The sequence below is a fragment of the Cetorhinus maximus genome, chromosome 31 (assembly GCF_964194155.1).
Source record: "Cetorhinus maximus chromosome 31, sCetMax3.hap1.1, whole genome shotgun sequence".
Taxonomy (NCBI): Eukaryota; Metazoa; Chordata; class Chondrichthyes; order Lamniformes; family Cetorhinidae; genus Cetorhinus; species Cetorhinus maximus.
In genome coordinates, this window is record NC_135909.1 from 16717342 (window position 1) to 16733706 (window position 16365).

General features: G+C 47.0%; 3 non-coding genes across 3 annotated transcripts; 1 reads left to right on the forward strand and 2 right to left on the reverse strand.

Annotated features, from left to right (window-relative positions):
* Positions 1-6242: 6242 nt before the first annotated feature.
* On the reverse strand, positions 6243-6314 carry trnaw-cca (transfer RNA tryptophan (anticodon CCA)). Its single transcript has one exon. It is a non-coding gene; the product is annotated as a tRNA-Trp (tRNA).
* A 560-nt stretch (positions 6315-6874) lies between these two features.
* Positions 6875-6956, reverse strand: trnas-gcu (transfer RNA serine (anticodon GCU)). Its single transcript has one exon. It is a non-coding gene; the product is annotated as a tRNA-Ser (tRNA).
* Positions 6957-13033: 6077 nt separating this feature from the next.
* On the forward strand, positions 13034-13116 carry trnal-cag (transfer RNA leucine (anticodon CAG)). Its single transcript has one exon. It is a non-coding gene; the product is annotated as a tRNA-Leu (tRNA).
* The last annotated feature ends 3249 nt before the right edge of the window (positions 13117-16365 follow it).

A 16365-nucleotide genomic window follows, 5' to 3' on the forward strand; every position in this document is an offset into this window, starting at 1 on the left:
GGTCAGCGCTCTCCGAAGGCAAATATGAGAACAAGTAACAGATGACCATGTAGAAGGAGGGGGATAGTTAGCATGGTTTCCTTCAAGGAAAGTTGTCTTACTAATTTAGTCGATTTTTTTGAGGAATAAGCAAGGAGGATTGATTAGGGTAGTGTAGCAGATGCTGTCTACGGAGAAGTTAGTGAGGCATTTAACAAGGCCTCACATGACAGACTGATCAGAAAGGTAAAGGGCATCGGAGACAAGGGGAATGTGGCGAGTTAGATCCAAAATTGGCTCAGCGACAGGAAACAAAGTGTAATGGTCGATGGTGATTTTGAATGGAAGGCGGTTTCCAGTGGCGTTCCACGGGGCTCAGTTTTGGGTCCCTTGCCGCCTGTTGTATGTTTTTATTGCGTTATTCAATTACAGAATGGGGGTGTCGCTCTCTAGCCCAACATTTATTGCACATCCCTAATTTCCCTCGAGAAGGCTGTAGTGAGCTACCTTCTTGAACAGCTGCAGTCCATGTGGTGTCGGTACACCCACATTACTGTTCGGTAGGGAGTTCCAGGATATTGACCGTGCAGCAGTGAAGGAAAAATGGGAGGCATGATTGGAAAACTTGCAGATGACAGAAAACTTGGCCGTGTGATTAATAGTGAAGAGGAAAGCTGTTGTCCCCAGAGTGATATCAATAGTTTGGTTGAGTGGGTGGCAAAATGGCAAATGGAATTGAATCCAGAAAAGTGTGAGGTAATGTACTTGAGGAGGGTAAACAAATCTAGAGAATACACAATAAACGGGAGGAATTGGAGAGGGTAGAGGAAGTGAGAGACCTTGGAGCGCTTGTCCACGGGTCCCTGAAGTTGGTAGGACATATGGATACGATGGTCGAGAAAGCATATGGTATGCATTATTTTATTGGACAAGGTATCGAATACAAAAGCAAGGGTGTAATGCTGGAACTGTATTAAACGCTGGTTAGGCTGCAGCTGGAATTTTGTGCACAGTTGTGTTTGTCACATTACAGGAAGGACACAATTGCTCTGGAGAGAGTGCAGAGGAGATTTACAAGAATGTTCCCAGGGCTTTAAAGTTGCAGCTATGAGGAAAGATTGGATAGGCTTAGGTTCCTTCCCTTGGAACTCTGGAGGCGGAGGACGTGACATAATTGAGTTTACAAGATTATGAGGACCGAGATGGGGTAGCCAGGAAAGACATGTTTGCCGTAGCAGAGAGATCAGTTACCAGGGGACACAGATTTAAGGTGTTGGGAGAAAGATGAGAGAGGACATGAGGTTCCAGTTCTTCACACAGAGGGCGGTGGCTGTTTGGAATTCGCTGCCTGTTTTGGTGCTGGAGGCAGAAACCCTCAGCTCATTTCAAAGGCACCTGGATCTGCACCTAGAGTGCTGCAACCTGCAAAGCTGTGTGCTGGAAGGTGGGATTGGAATGGGCGGCTGGATTTCATGTATTTCTTTTTCAGCCGCCGCAGACACAATGGGCTGAATGGCCGCCTTCTGTGCCGTAAACTTTTAATGGTTCTATGAGACCAGGAAGAAAATATTTTCCACAGAACTCATCTTCACAGACCAGCAGAGATCATTATCACACCATAGCAAACACTTTTACAAAACATAAAACACGTTTACACAGCCGGGAACTTATTTGCACAAGAGGGAAGCATTTTATACAACCACAGTGAAGGTCTGTCACCTTTCCCCGACAGAGAGAACAGTTGTACAGCAGAGAGCACAGTTACACAACAGGAAATCCTTTATAAAAAGGGCCGATCTTTATCTTTATGTAACAGCAAACACCTTTTTTCATAATGATCAGTTTCTCCATCTCAGCATCTTCCTGTTTGTCATTGTGTGTGTCCTGGTCGTGTCTTACTGCTTCTCTGTGTGTCTTTCGCTCTGTGCTCTGTTCGCGGTGGTGTGAAGTGGGGTTGTGTAGCCAGGCTGAGCTTCCCAACCGATGTCCTTTTTAAAACAAAAATGAACAAGTGAACCGTTGCCTCGCCGCCAGACAGCATTAATAGGCAGTCGGGAGCGGCTGCTTGTGAGTGGCGCAGCAGAAGCGCGCTGGGCCCATCACACAGACGGGAAAGAAGGATTGGGCTGCGATCCAAAATCTGGTTACTTTTTTTGCAGTAACTTTGTATCAGCTTCTTACTTCCAGGAAACGCTTCAATCTGTAACCAACCACTCAAATTGCTTTCATTCGCACACGGACGCAAGCAATAAATGTTGCAAAAATACACCTTTCTCCTTTCTCTCAGACATCCTTACACCAGCCGCGGATTTCTCCTTTATTTCAGGCCATTGTCCGAATGGACTTCTCTCGTTGCATCAGTATCTCAACAGCAGAAAGAAAAGAAAAACAATCTCTTAATAGAAAAAAAAAACCCGTGAACTAAAGAGCAGATGGTTGTTGCAAGGATCGCAGTAAATACAGCAACTCGCGGGCAGCCTCGGAATGTGTGGGTTCTTCAGTGCAGTCAGGACCATTTGCAGCCCAAGCACCCAAGGACCTACCCCACTGAGAGCTAAGAATGGAGTGGCGCTTTTCAAGGACAGAGATGAAATCCGGCTCATTGGAAGGAGACCTTCTCCGATTTCCTCAACTGAGACTCAGTCCTCAACATGAGTGCCCTCGACCACATTCCACAGCATGCTACCCGCCACCAGCTCAGCATAATCCCAGCCTAACATGAGGTTGAAAAGGCCATCCGACAGCTAAGAACCATCAAGGCCGCCGGCGCAGGCGGAATCCCCGCTGAAATGCTAAAATAGTGTGGAGAATTTCCCTTAAAGCAAATGCATGACCTCATCTCCCTCATCTGGAAGAAGGGCAATGCCAGGGTATCCCTGAGATGCCTAATCGTGAACATCTTCATAAAAGGAGATCAGACTGACTGCGGTAACTATAGAGGGGAATCTCTGCTGTCCACCACAGGGAACGTAGTTACAAGAGTCCTCCTCAATTGCCTTCTCTCCATGTCTGAAGAGCTCCTACCAGAGTCACAATGCGGATTCTGTCCATCAAGTGACACAGTGGAAATGATCTTCACAGGAAGATAAGCCCACGAAAATGCAGCGAGCAGCAGCAACCTCTATTCATGTCCTTCTTTGCCCCCACAAAGGTCTTCAACTCTATCAACCAGATGGGGCTGTGGAGAATCCACCTCAGATTTGACTGGCCACAGAAATTAGTCACCATCCTGTGCCTGCTGCAGGATGACATGGAGGCCGTGATCCTTACCAATGGATCTGCTGCAGACCCACACTAGGGCAAACTGGGGTCAAGCAAGTCTGTGTCATCGCACCGAAGCTCTTTTCCACCTCCTTCGCTGCAACACCCCACCCCATCTCCATGAATCCCCGCCGGGGTGGAGCTACTCTACAGGACGTGCAGGAAACGACTCAAACTACGTCACCTCCATTCCAAAACCGAGATCACCCCAGCCCCTGTCATCGAACTGCAGCGCGCTGACGACACTTGTGTCTGCGTAAACTCAGAGCCAGGGTCCAAACTATCATCGACACATTCACTGAGCTGTGTGATAGGAAGGACTTTAGACTAAACATGTGGAAGGCAAAGGTTCTCTACTAGACTTTCCCCGCTGCGCACACTGCCAACCGCACCCCACCCCACCTCCCTCACAGCCCCCCCGGGACAATCAAGATCCACGGTGTAGCATTGGGCCTTATACATTGGGAGCCTCCAGTCAGCGAGGGCAGATCTCGACAATGAAACTAAACATCGCCTCCAGTTTGCCAGCGCAGCCTTCGGCCGACAGTTTAAAAGAGTGTTTGATGGCAAGGACGTCAAACCCGGCCCCCAGCTCCTGCTCTACAGCGCTGCAGTGCTACCTGCCCCCTGTGTGCTTCAGGGACCTGGACAACGTACAGCAGACACCTTAAATCCCTGGAGAAATATCACCAGCAGCGCCTCCACAAAATCCTGCAAATTCAATGGCAGGAGAGGTGCCCCAATATCAGTGTCTCCTCTTAGGCCAACATCCCCAGTATCGAGGCACTGGTTATGGTTAATCAGCCACGTTGGCCGGACCACATCATCCGCATTCCTGACACAAAACTCCCAAAACAAGCTCTCTACTCAAGAGGTACGTCACGGCAAGCGGTTACCAGGAGGGCAGAGGTAACGTTTCAGGGACGTCCTCAAAACCTCCCTGATAAAATGCAACACCCCCAATGATTTGTGGGAGTCTCTTGCTCGAGGCGCCCAAACTGGAGAAGAAGCATCCGCGAAGGTGCCAACCATTTGGAACGTCTCCGACAGGCCCAGGTGGAGGCCAAGCGCAAACAGCGGAAGGAGCGGAGCAAAATCCGAGCATCTCACACACCCGCCTCCTCAAACACTACCTGCCCCAACCTGTGGCAGAGTGTGCGGAGCCAGCATTGGACTTTTAGTCTCCTCAGAACCCACAGCCCCGGAGTGGAAGGAAGTCATTCTCAGTCACGAGGCACTGCCTAAGACAGGAGGCTAAATCCTTCTGTGAGTGTCTCTGGGTGATGAGCTGATGGTGCTCGGAGCTCTCAGCTTTTACTCATTGAGTTCACAGGAGTTGATTCAGTTTTGATGTTGATTGGTTCACTGGTATCGATTCCTCGAATTTTTCGCCCGATTTTCTGTCCAATGAAGCTCTCTGATCAGAATTCTCATTAACTCCTTGTCTTTTCCTCGCAGCGTTTCAATCACGATGTTTTTTGAACTATATTATTAAAGGGTTTGCAGCAGCCAGCTTCCAGGAACAGCAATGTGATGAAGGCAGGAGAATCTGTTTTGAAGTGGTGTTAATTGAGGGGCAAATGTTGGCTCCGACACGATGGAATAACTCCCGTGCCACTGTCCGAAATTGCGCTATGGTAATTTTACATGTGAAGGCAGATGGCACCTCAGTTTGCCATAGCATCTCAAATCTAGCAACTGTAACAGTGAAACTTTGGCTCAGCGCGGCACTGAAGTGTCAGCCGGACTTTCTGCTCAGAATTCTGGAGAGATTTTGAACTCACAACCCTCTGCCTGTAAAAACTTGAGAGCAACTGACTGAATCCTAGTTCACACAATAGGGCATTTAAAAACGAGATCCTATCTTCCCCACTCGGAGGGATGTGAACAATCCAACCAAGCTATTTACAGCAAGAGAAGAGGAGTTTTTCCCGGAGTCCTGGGATCATTAATAATCCCTAATCCAGAATCACTGAAACAGGTGATCCAAATATTGATCAGGTTACTGCCTGTGGGATCCTGCTGTGCACATTCAAGCACGAATCTCAACTACCAAGACCCCCCATCAACCCCCTTGCCCAAAATACCCACCCATTGGCTGTGAGGATTTGGATCTTTCTGCGGTTGCAAAATGTGCTAGCGAAATGCAAGTTCCTCCTCATTCCCGCCCTCCCCGCAGCTCCCTCCCTCTTTTCCTCCGTCGCTCTCTTCCTCGTTCTGACAGATGCTGTCCCCCACAACCCCTCCCCTTTTCTCCCCCGTTTCTATTCCTCCCGTCGCCAACCGTTCAGTCCCCTCAACCCCGCAATAACCTTCCTTCTCTCTAATCTCATTCCCTTTCCCTTGGATCTGTCCTCTCCCCAGGCTCCCACTGACCCCGGGCTCGGGGACTCTCAGGCCGGCCCGGGCTCTTTAACCGGCTCCATTCACAGGAAAAGTGACCTCAGTTTCCACAAAAACATCCGCTCTCTCTAAAATCCCAAAACTGAAATTCAGGCTGCCCGTTAATGTGAAGAGGCGGGTGTCGGGCTGCGGTTTCCGCTCCTGCTGTTTAATGCAGGTCGCTATAACTGGATGCCGCGAGCAGAAAGAAATTGCTGCTGTTTTGAGACATTTGTTTTAACTGAACTCACTGTCGCTCTGCTTTAAAAGGACGAGTTTGAATCTCCTGACTGAAAGATAAAATTAAGTCGGGCGATTATAGCTTACACAACCAACTCTAGCTAACGGAATTAAGCAGCTGTATGGATGGAAGCGGCTGTGGGTTCAACCCCCATGATGGACACTTTGTGTTTTCCTTCTCATGCTGGGTAACAGAGCAATTGCAAAAACAGTAGATACCCCAAATCGCTGAAACATTGTTCCAATGTAAAATTGTGCAAAATGAAAACTGAGCCGGAAAATCGGAAGAGAACCATTGTTCTGAAATTCAACATTTCGCCAGAATCCAGACACAAGGAAATTTGTGTCCAGACAAAAGCTTCAGGTATAGTGCAGAGCCATGAGCCTGACGTGATTTGAACACGCAACCTTCTGATCTGGAGTCAGACGCGCTACCGTTGCGCCACAAGCCCAGCTATAAAAAGCCAGCTGTTGCTTGTCCTAGATTCACTTTCTTAAACCTTGATCATAGTGCATTGAAAATCAAACAGGGATCATGAAAGGGAACATGATTTTCCCTCCCTTCCTCGTGGCCTTCTTTGCTTTCTGTGGATTTACATCACAAGGACGACTAACAGGAAAAGCAAAGAACGAGAGAGCAAAAGCACAACAATAAGCCGTGGAGAAGTTTATTTTCAAATTTCATAAATAGTTTAAATGAGTGAGAAATACTTTGGCAGTTGGATTCACAATGAACCATAATCTGATTGAGGCCACGAATGCACGAGTTTCGCTTCGTTTTGTTTTTAATTGGTGAGATGTTGCAAACTATGGAGGAGCAGAGGCCCTAATTATAAAACTGAAAGTTAACGGACAGGGAGTAAGAAATAACGATGCAGGATTTCAAGAAGTCACATCATCACACAGTGCAGAAGAGTACCTTCAGCCCATCGTGTCTGCACCGACACGTGACCCACCTACCTAATCCCATTTACCAGCACTTGGCCCACAGCCGTAAACGTTAATAAAGTGACGACGAAGGTGGGATGCGAACCCACGCGTGCAAAGCACAATGGATTAGCAGTCCATCGCCTTAACCTCTCGGCCACCTCGTCGCGCAACTTCGAGTTAGTAAACCTCCTTCTATGCTTTTTACATTCATGATCTGTTGAAATAAATGATCCTCTTTCGTACAGGTCCTGAATATTCGGCCAGGTGTCTAAAGATGGAAATGTATTTTCTGTCAATAAAATGCATTTCCACCACATCAGATCAGATGATGTTGTAAATGGGCTGATGTGAATCGTTTCAACACTTCAACATGATATCCAACATGTTTCTACACAGTGTGAAAACCCACCGCGGAAAGACCGGAACATACAAGCATTTGGCAGTAAGAAGAACCCCTTCCCAGCTCACTGCCAGTGCCCGATCACAGCTAAAGTGTGGGAAATGAAAATAAATCTTTGGAGATCCCAGCTCTGCTTGGCCTTTCAGTCAAGATTTTCACTGAGTTCAATCAGCCTCCCACCTGAATCCAGAAGTAGACAGTTCCCTTATTTGATACATTCGGATAATTTCAGAGTCCCATTAAACGGAGAAACGTTCTTTAAACCCTGTGTTCATTTTCTTCACGTGTGTTGAGGTGATGCATTCTCTGCAATGACTTCCCGGGTGTTCAAACTTGGTCCTGATTTCCGGAACCGCCACCACCACGAGCGCGAAAAAATACTGCATTAAAATGCTTGCTGGGCTCGTCCTGGAGATGAAAGCGGGACCTCTTGCATACGAACTCATTGAAAAGCCCAAAGCGAGAATCGAAACCCAAGAACAACCAGCCACCTGCACGATAAACTGCTCTCAATGGATCCTTTCATTGCCACCCACAGTGCATCAACCAAAAGCGAATTCCTGTTAATGCTGGAAATCTTTTAGAATGTATTGGAACCCCCGGGCTCGACTCCAACCAGTGGACAGTTTCCCGCCTCATTTCTATTGACTTCAGTTTTGCGAGTGTTACTTGATGCCACACTCGGTCAAAAGCTTCTTTGGACTCAAGTGCAGTCACTTGCACCTCAGGTATTAAGTTCAGCTGCTTCCTCCATGTTTGGACCAAGGCTGCAAAGTGGTCAGGTGCTGAGTGACCCTGGCAGATACCAAACTGAGCTTCAGTGAGCAGGTTATTGCTGAATAAGTGCCACTTGATCGCGCTGTCGAAGAAATTTCCACCCACTTTCTCGATGAACGAGAGGAGACTGATCGGGCGGTTTTCGCCGGTTGGGTTTTCCTGTTTTTTGTGGACAAGACAGACCTGAGCAATTTTCCTCATTGTCGGGTAGATGCCAGTACTGGAACAGCTTGGCGAGGAGCGAGGCTATTTCTGGAGCACAGGTTTTCAGTGCTGCTGCAGGGCCCAAAGCCTTTGCAGTTTCCCGTGCCTTCAGCCATCTCTTGATTTCACTTGGAGTGAATGGAGCTAGCTGAAGACTGACATCTGTGATGCATTTCCCCAGCTTTGTGCAAAAGCGGAACTGAGGGAATCACATTTGTGGCTCCATGAAACTCACCTGCTAAACAGTGAAATATGACAGTGTTTATCACAAGTGGGTCCCATTAATTCAGAAACAGGTTTGCTGCAAAAGTAGCCATGACCATGTGCGATACACACACAGTTTTCTGATCTGCAGTTAGATGTGCTCCCGCTGTGACACTTACATACCCGTGAGTTGAGAAGGTTTAGGCGCTATCTGGTTGAGGTAATTGAGATGATTAATAGGTTTTAATGTGGAGAAACAATTTCCTCTTTTGGGGGAATACAGAACAAATGTATATAACCTTAAACTTAGAGTTAAGACATTTAACGGTGACATCAGCAAACAATTCACTCAAAGGATGAAGAAGGCTGTTTGTCGGACAATTCCAGTGTAGCGATTGGCCGAGAGCTTATGGCAATAAACTGATGCTTAGTTGGGCTTTGGACCCCCTCTTTGTCAAGAAAAAAATCGAAATCTGGAGGGACTGAAACGAGGTGATGGCTGTCCTTTGTCATTATGCGGTCATGTTTTCTAATATAAGCGGAGGACAGTCAGTGAATGTAAAACTGGTATCCTGGTCGCTGTTTAAATTCTCGCTCGAAGTATCGCTTCTGTCAGCTGAAATAGTTCAGTTGGTCGAGCGTTAAACTGATGATCTAAAAATCACTTGTTCAATACTGTGTTCCGGCAAGGGGTTGCAAGTCGACTCGCCTGAGCATCTCCGGTTTCGTGTTTCCCGGTTGCTGAGTGAGGGTGCCTGTCTCTTTTGGGGAGACGCAGTCCCATTTCTGAGGGCAGCGGATACTTGCCCTCCCCGCTTGCGCGTGTCCAGCTCTGTGCCCGCTGGTCCACGTTATTGGAATAAAGATCGGTTTAACTTCTAAAAAGATATGAAAAAGCGCTGGTCAACTCATCCTCCATTAAACTAACATAACCAGCCTGCAGCTCTCAGGTGTCGCAGAGGAAGCGTGCTGGGCCCATACCCAGAGATCAATAGATCGAACCCATCCTCGGCTAATAATACTGGCACAGCAAAAATTCGTTCCTAGGAAGAAAAAACATACGAAAGGAAGGACGAGGCAGCCATGGCTGACAAGAGATGTCAGGGAGAGCAAAAGAGAAAGCATAGAATGTGACGAAGAGCAGCGGGAAGCCAACAGAGGACAACTAAATAAGGAGGGGGAAGATTAAATATGAGGGTAAACTAGCTAGCAATATATTAGAAGATTGCACGAGCTTTTTAGATATATAAAGGCTATGAGGGAGGCAAAAGTGGACATTGGGCCGCTGGAAAATGACGCTGGAGAAATAGTTGTGGGGAACAAAGAAATGGCAGAGGAACTGAATAGGTACTTTGCATCAGTCTTGACGGTGGAAGACACGAGTAACATCCCCAAAGTTCAAGAGAGTCGAGGGGCAGAGGTGAGTTTGGTCGCCATTACCAAGGAGAAGGTGCTAGGAAAATTGAAAGGTCTGAAGGTGGATAAATCACCTGGACCAGATGCATTACACCCCAGAGTTCTGAAGGAGATAGCTGAAGAGATAGTGGAGGCGTTAGTAGTGATCTTTCAGGAATCACTGGAGTCAGGGAGGGTCCCAGGGGACTGGAAAATCGCTAATGCAACCCCCCTGTTTAAGAAGGGCGTGAGGCAAAAGACCGGAAATTACAGACCGATGAGCCTGACCTCGGTTGTTGGTAAGATTTTAGAGCCCGTTATTAAGGATGAGATTTCAGAATACTTGGAAGTGCATGGTAAAATAGGGCAAAGCCAGCATGGTTTCATCAAGGGGAGGTCATGCCTGAGAAATGTGTTAGAATTCTTTGAGGAGGTAACGAGTAGGTTAGACAAAGGAGAGCCAATGGATGTTATCTACTTGGACTTCCAGAAGGCTTTTGACAAGGTGCCGCACAGGAGGCTGCTCAGTAAGATAAGAGCCCATGGTGTTACAGGCAAGGTACTAGCATGGATAGAAGATTGGCTGTCAGGCAGGAGGCAGAGTGCAGGGATAAAGGGGTCCTTCTCAGGATGGCGGCCAGTGACTAGTGGAGTTCCGGAGGGGTCAGTGTTTGGACCACAACTTTTCAATTTATACACTAATGATCTAGCTAATGGAACAGAGGACATACTGGCTAAGTTTGCAGATTTTACAAAGATAGGTGGAGGGACAGGTCATATTGAGGAGGCGGGGAGGCTGCAGAATGATTTAGACAGGTTAGGAGAATGGGCAAAGAAGTGGCAGATGGAATACAATGTGGGGAAGTGTGAGGTCATGCACTTTGGTAGGAAGAATAGAGGCATAGACTATTTTCTAAATGGGGAGATAATTCAGAAATCTGGAGTCCAGGATTCTCTTAAGCTTCACTTTCAGATTGAGTCAGTAGTTAGGAAGGCAAATGCAATGGTGGCATTTATTTCGAGAGGACTAGATTATAAAAGCAGGAATGTGCTGCTGAGGCTTTATAAGGCTCTGGTCAGACCACATTTAGAATAATGTGAGCAACTTTGGGCCCCGTAGCTCAGGAAGGATGTTCTGACCCTGGAGAGGGTCCAGAGGTGGTTCACGAGAACAATCCCAGGAATGAAAGGCTTAACATATGGGGAACGTTTTAGGACTCTGGGTCTATACTCGATGGAGTTTATAAGGATGAGGGACGATCTGATTGAAACTTACAGAATACTGAAAGGCCTGGATAGAGTGGACGTGGTGAAGATGTTTCTATTCGTAGGAGAGACTATGACCCGAGGTCACAGCCTCAGAGTAAAGGGAAGACCTTTTAGAACAGAGATGAGGAGAAATTTCTTTAGTCAGGAATGGAGAATCTATGCAATTCATTGCGACAGAACGCTGTGGAGGCCAGTTCATTGAGTGTATTTAAGACCGAGATAGATAGGTTCTTGATTTGTAAAGGGATTAAAGGTTACGGGGAGAAGGCGGGAGAATGGGGTTGAGAAACTTATCAGCCATGATTGAATGGTGGAGCAGACTCGATGGGCCGAATGGCCTAATTTCTGCTCCTATGTCTTATGCTCTTATGGTCTTATATGTTCCCAGCTGCTGATTCCTTGATCAACCATTAGGAATGTAAATCCTGAAAAATCTGCCGATTGATCCATTTCATTGGTGCTTTGGTTAACATTAATCGGGGGGAGCGGATTGTAATCTATCATTTCCCTCTCGTTTTTTATGCTTTATTCGTGTTCGTATCTGTCAGTGATGAGATCGAGAAGTGAGCTCGCCTCAGTCATGCGGCGGACGGATCTTATGAGTATGAGAAATATTTACCCTTTCCTTTAAATTCAGATCAGAATGTATCACTGAAACACAGGAAATGCTGCTTAATCTGCTCGAAGGAGGCTTTAATGACTCACTGAGAGGATATAATTTGACCTTTCAGTAAGCTCTTTGTGTGCAGCAGTTTCTGGTGATTTTCCTCAGTCACGGAATCACACAGAATCACAGTGCATAAGAGGCCCTTCGGCCCATCGCGTCTGCACCGACACGTGAGAAACACCTGACCTACCTACCTCATCCCATTTAGCAGCACTTGGACCATAGCCTTGAATGTTGTGACGTGCCAAGTGCTCACCCAGGTACTTTTTAAAGGATGCGAGGCAACCCGCCTCCACCATCCTCCCAGGCAATGCATTCCAGACCGTCACCACCCTCTGGGTAAAAAAGTTTTTCCTCACATCCCCCCTAAACCTCCTGCCCCTAACCTTGAAATTATGTCCCCTTGTGACTAACTCTTCAACTAACGGGAACAGCTGCTCCCTATCCACTCTGCCCATCAGGTCGCCCCTCAGTCTTCTCTGCTCCTTGGAAAACAACCCAAGTCTATCCAACCTCTCTTCATAATTTAAATGTTTCATCCCAGGCAACATCCTGGTGAATCTCCTCTGCACCCCCTCCAGTGCAATCACATCCTTCCTATAATGTGGCGACCAGAACTGCACACAGTACTCCAGCTGTTGCCTCAATAAGGTTCTATACAACTTAAACATGACCTCCCTTCTTTTATAATCTATGCCACGATTGATAAAGGCAAGTGTCTCAAATGCATATTCACCACCCCACTAACCTGCCCCTCTGCCTTTAGAGATCTATGGAAACGCACGCCAAGGTCCCCTTGTTCCTCAGAACCTCATAATGTCATGCCGTGCATTGAATACTTGCTTGTAAAATTACTCCTTCCAAAGTGTATCACCTCACACTTTTCAGGGTTAAATCCCATCTGCCACTTATGTGCCCATTTGACCATCCTTTCTATATCTTCCTGTAGCCCAAGACACTCAACCTCACAGTTAAGCACCCGGCCAATCTTTGTGTCATCCGCAAACTTTCTAATCCAGGATGTAACTCTCCAATTGGATACTTCATGCCGCTCAGACCTTACACTCCCAACACCTTCGTGTGAGGAACAGGTCGGGCGGGAATTGGATCTTTGTTGATTTGAGCAAACAGAGCAATGCAGCAATGAGAAGCTCCTCACCCCCCGGCGGCTTGGGGAAGGATGAGACTCAGATACAGGAACCTGACAGGTGCTGAAAAAAGCAAAATCACATCGAGTGTTTTAAAACAGTGACGATGAATGTGGAACTCAGAAACATTTGTACAGAATGCAATGGATTTAGTGGCCGAGCAGCTGGTACAGAAGCGTCAGGATGGCCGAGCGGTCTAAGGCGCTGCGTTCAGGTCGCAGTCTCCTCTGGAGGCGTGGGTTCGAATCCCACTCCTGACATTAATTTTCCTTCAGCAACTTCCAAACCCGAGGCCTCCAGCACTTGGAAGGAAAACGGCAGCAGATGCTTAGGAACACCACCAGCAGCAAGTTCCCCTCCGAGCCACAAACCATCCTGACTTGGAACTGGATCGCCGTCCCTTCACTGTCGCTTGGGCAAAACCCTGGAACCCCCTCCCTAACAGCACAGTGGGTGTACCAACACCACATGGACTGTAGCGGTTCAAGATGGCAGCTGGTCACCAGCTTCTCAAGGACAATTTCGGTTGGGTAATAAATGCTGGACGAGCCATCGACGCCCACATCCCGTGAAAGAATAAAACAAAGGCTCTTGGTCACCAGAACACAGCTTATTTCACTGATCGATTTCAGCAACAGCTCCGAGATTTAATAAAACTCCCCAAAGCGCTTCAAAGGAGTTTTATCAAGCAACATTCGACATCGAGTCACATATTTGGACAACTGAACAAAACCTTCGTAAAACTGATAGATTTTAAGGGGGAGAGTGAACTGGGGATGTTTCTAGAAGGAATTGCAGAGCTAAAGGCTCAGACAGCTGAAGATGTGGCCGCTAATGATGAAATAATGAAAAGTGTAAATGAGCAAGAGGACAGAGATAGATTCAGAAAGAGAAAGGGAGATGTCTGGGAATGGAACTGGAACTCCAGTTCAGCCAATGAGAAATCTCCACCTCAACCACTAATGTTCACACAGCCGCTCATTCCATGTGTCCAGTTGGAAACCTGTCTGAAGGAACATGCAGTCTGACAGAGCGCCTGTGATAATCCTCCACTGTCTGATTTAAAGCTGTAACAGGAGCTGTTCATTACAGCTGTCTAAACAGTGATGGCCTTGATATTCAGTGGTGCAGATTCACATCATCATTTGAAATCTTTCTGAAAGCTGAGCAGACTGACTCTGGTCAGCATCTTTAAAGGTTTTTGTTTTGTCCTGCAATAACCCACAGGGCAGGAAAGGCAGCTCATTGTCCTTTGGTACAAAAGCAAAATACCGCGGATGCTGGAAATCTGAAACAACGCCAAAAAATGCTGCAATTGCTCAGCACATCTGGCAGCATCTGTGGAGAGTGAAACAGATTCACGTTTCAGGTCTTTTTGGTGCAAGTTCGCGCCCTGAAATTTAAACTGTTTCACTCTTCACAAATACTACCAGATCTGTGAAGGGGTTCTAGCAATTCCTTGCGGGCAATTGAGCATCGTTAGGTTCTGTGGCTTAATTGGTTAAAACACCTGCCGGGTAAATAGGAGATCCTGGGTCCAAATCCCAGCAGAACTTGACTTCCTTGGATTTCATCTGGGCAGTTGGGCGCTTGCTTTATAACAGGGCCAAATCTGGAATTTAAGGTTAAAATGGTCTCCCCTTTTACAGTGGACTATCTGCAAAGGCTTTAACAATGACAGGTTTTCCTTTCTGTGACCGTCGAAGAAGAGACCTTGTGAAAGTTACCACACACAATGAGAAACTCTCCCCAGTGTGCCGCTACTGGAAGAGCTGGGCTAAATTCTATTTAACAATTGATGCCCGGAACACGAACATCGAGATTTTGAAAGACAAGGGGAACATCACTGGGTCAGAATTCAAACATCACCCTGGGAAATAAGAGGAAGAGAGATCAAAGCAGATTACTGTATGAACGTTGGAACAAGCAGTTTCTAAATCCTGTTGTCCGGGAACTCACTGAATATCTGTGATTAACCTGTTTCCGACTCCGGTTAAACTACTGAATATTCTGCATTTACATCGGGGCCGAAATTTGGTTTATAATTCATTTGTGAACAAAAGTATCAAGTTGCCATTTATTGCCATTTTGCCATTTCCGCCAACTCCAGCATGATGCCACCACCAAACACATCTTCCCCTCACTCCCCCTGACGGCATTCCGTAGGGATCGTTCCCTCCGGGACACCCTGGTCCACTCCTCCATCACCCACTACTCCTCAACCCCCACCTATGGCACCTCCCCCTGCCCACGCAGAAGATGTAACACCTGCCCCTTCACTTCCTCTCTCCTCACCGTCCAAGGGCCCAAACACTCCTTTCAAGTGAAGCAGCATTTCACTTGCATTTCCCCTAACTTAGTCTACTGCATTCGTTGCTCCCAATGCGGTCTCCTCTACATTGGAGAGACCAAACGCAAACTGGGCGACCGCTTTGCAGAACACCTGTGGTCTGTCCACAAGAAAGACCCAAACCTCCCCGTCGCTTGCCATTTTAACACTCCACCCTGCTCTCTTGCCCACTTGTCTGTCTTTGGCTTGCTGCATTGTTCCAGTGAAGCTCAACGCAAACTGGAGGAACAGCACCTCATCTTCCGACTAGGCACTTTACAGCCTTCCGGGCTGAATATTGAATTCAGCAACTTTAGAACTTAAACTCCCTCCCCCATCCCCACCCCCTTCCCGTTTCTTCCCCCTCCCTTATGTTTTTTCCAATAATTCATATAGATTTTTCTTTTCCCAACTATTTCCATTATTTTTAAATCTATAACTGTAATACCCTGTCAGTCTTTCCACCCCACCCCCACTAGAGCTGTACCTTGAGTGTCCTGCCATCCATTCTTAATTAGCACATTTTCTTAGATAATATCACCACCTTTAACACCTCTTTGATCCTTTTGTCTGTGACATCTTTTGATTATCTGCTCCTATCACTGCTTGTTAGTCCCTACAACCAGCACCACCCCGCCCCCCCCAACTTCTCTGCCCCCACCCCACCTTAAACCAGCTTATATTTCACCCCTCTCCTAACTTTACTCAGTTCTGCTGAGGGGTCATGGGGACTCGAAACGTCAACTCTTTTCTTCTCCGCCGATGCTGCCAGACCTGCTGAGTTTTTCCAGGTAATTCTGTTTTTGTTTTGGATTTCCAGCATCCGCAGTGGTTTTTTGTTTTTATAAAAGTATCAAGTGTTGAGGTGTTGTTAAGCTGGCAGCACGTAACAATTTCTAGGAGTTATCCTCACAACCTGGTCAACACGTTCCAATTAACTTTAATCTATGCCAAAGAGGGATATTTGGTATCACTCCAGGAAAATCCCAAAGCATTTGGGATGGATGCACTACAAAAAATCAGGACTTTCAAAACACCTTAACCACCCACAATTCCTTCAAATGAAATGTATTCGCTGTTGCATTGGACCCAGAAACCGCTCTCGGCATTAATCTCAGTGAAGCAGAGTGTGACAGTGTTGTATCTGTCAGTGTGGAGGTGACCAGTTCAGGGTCACTAT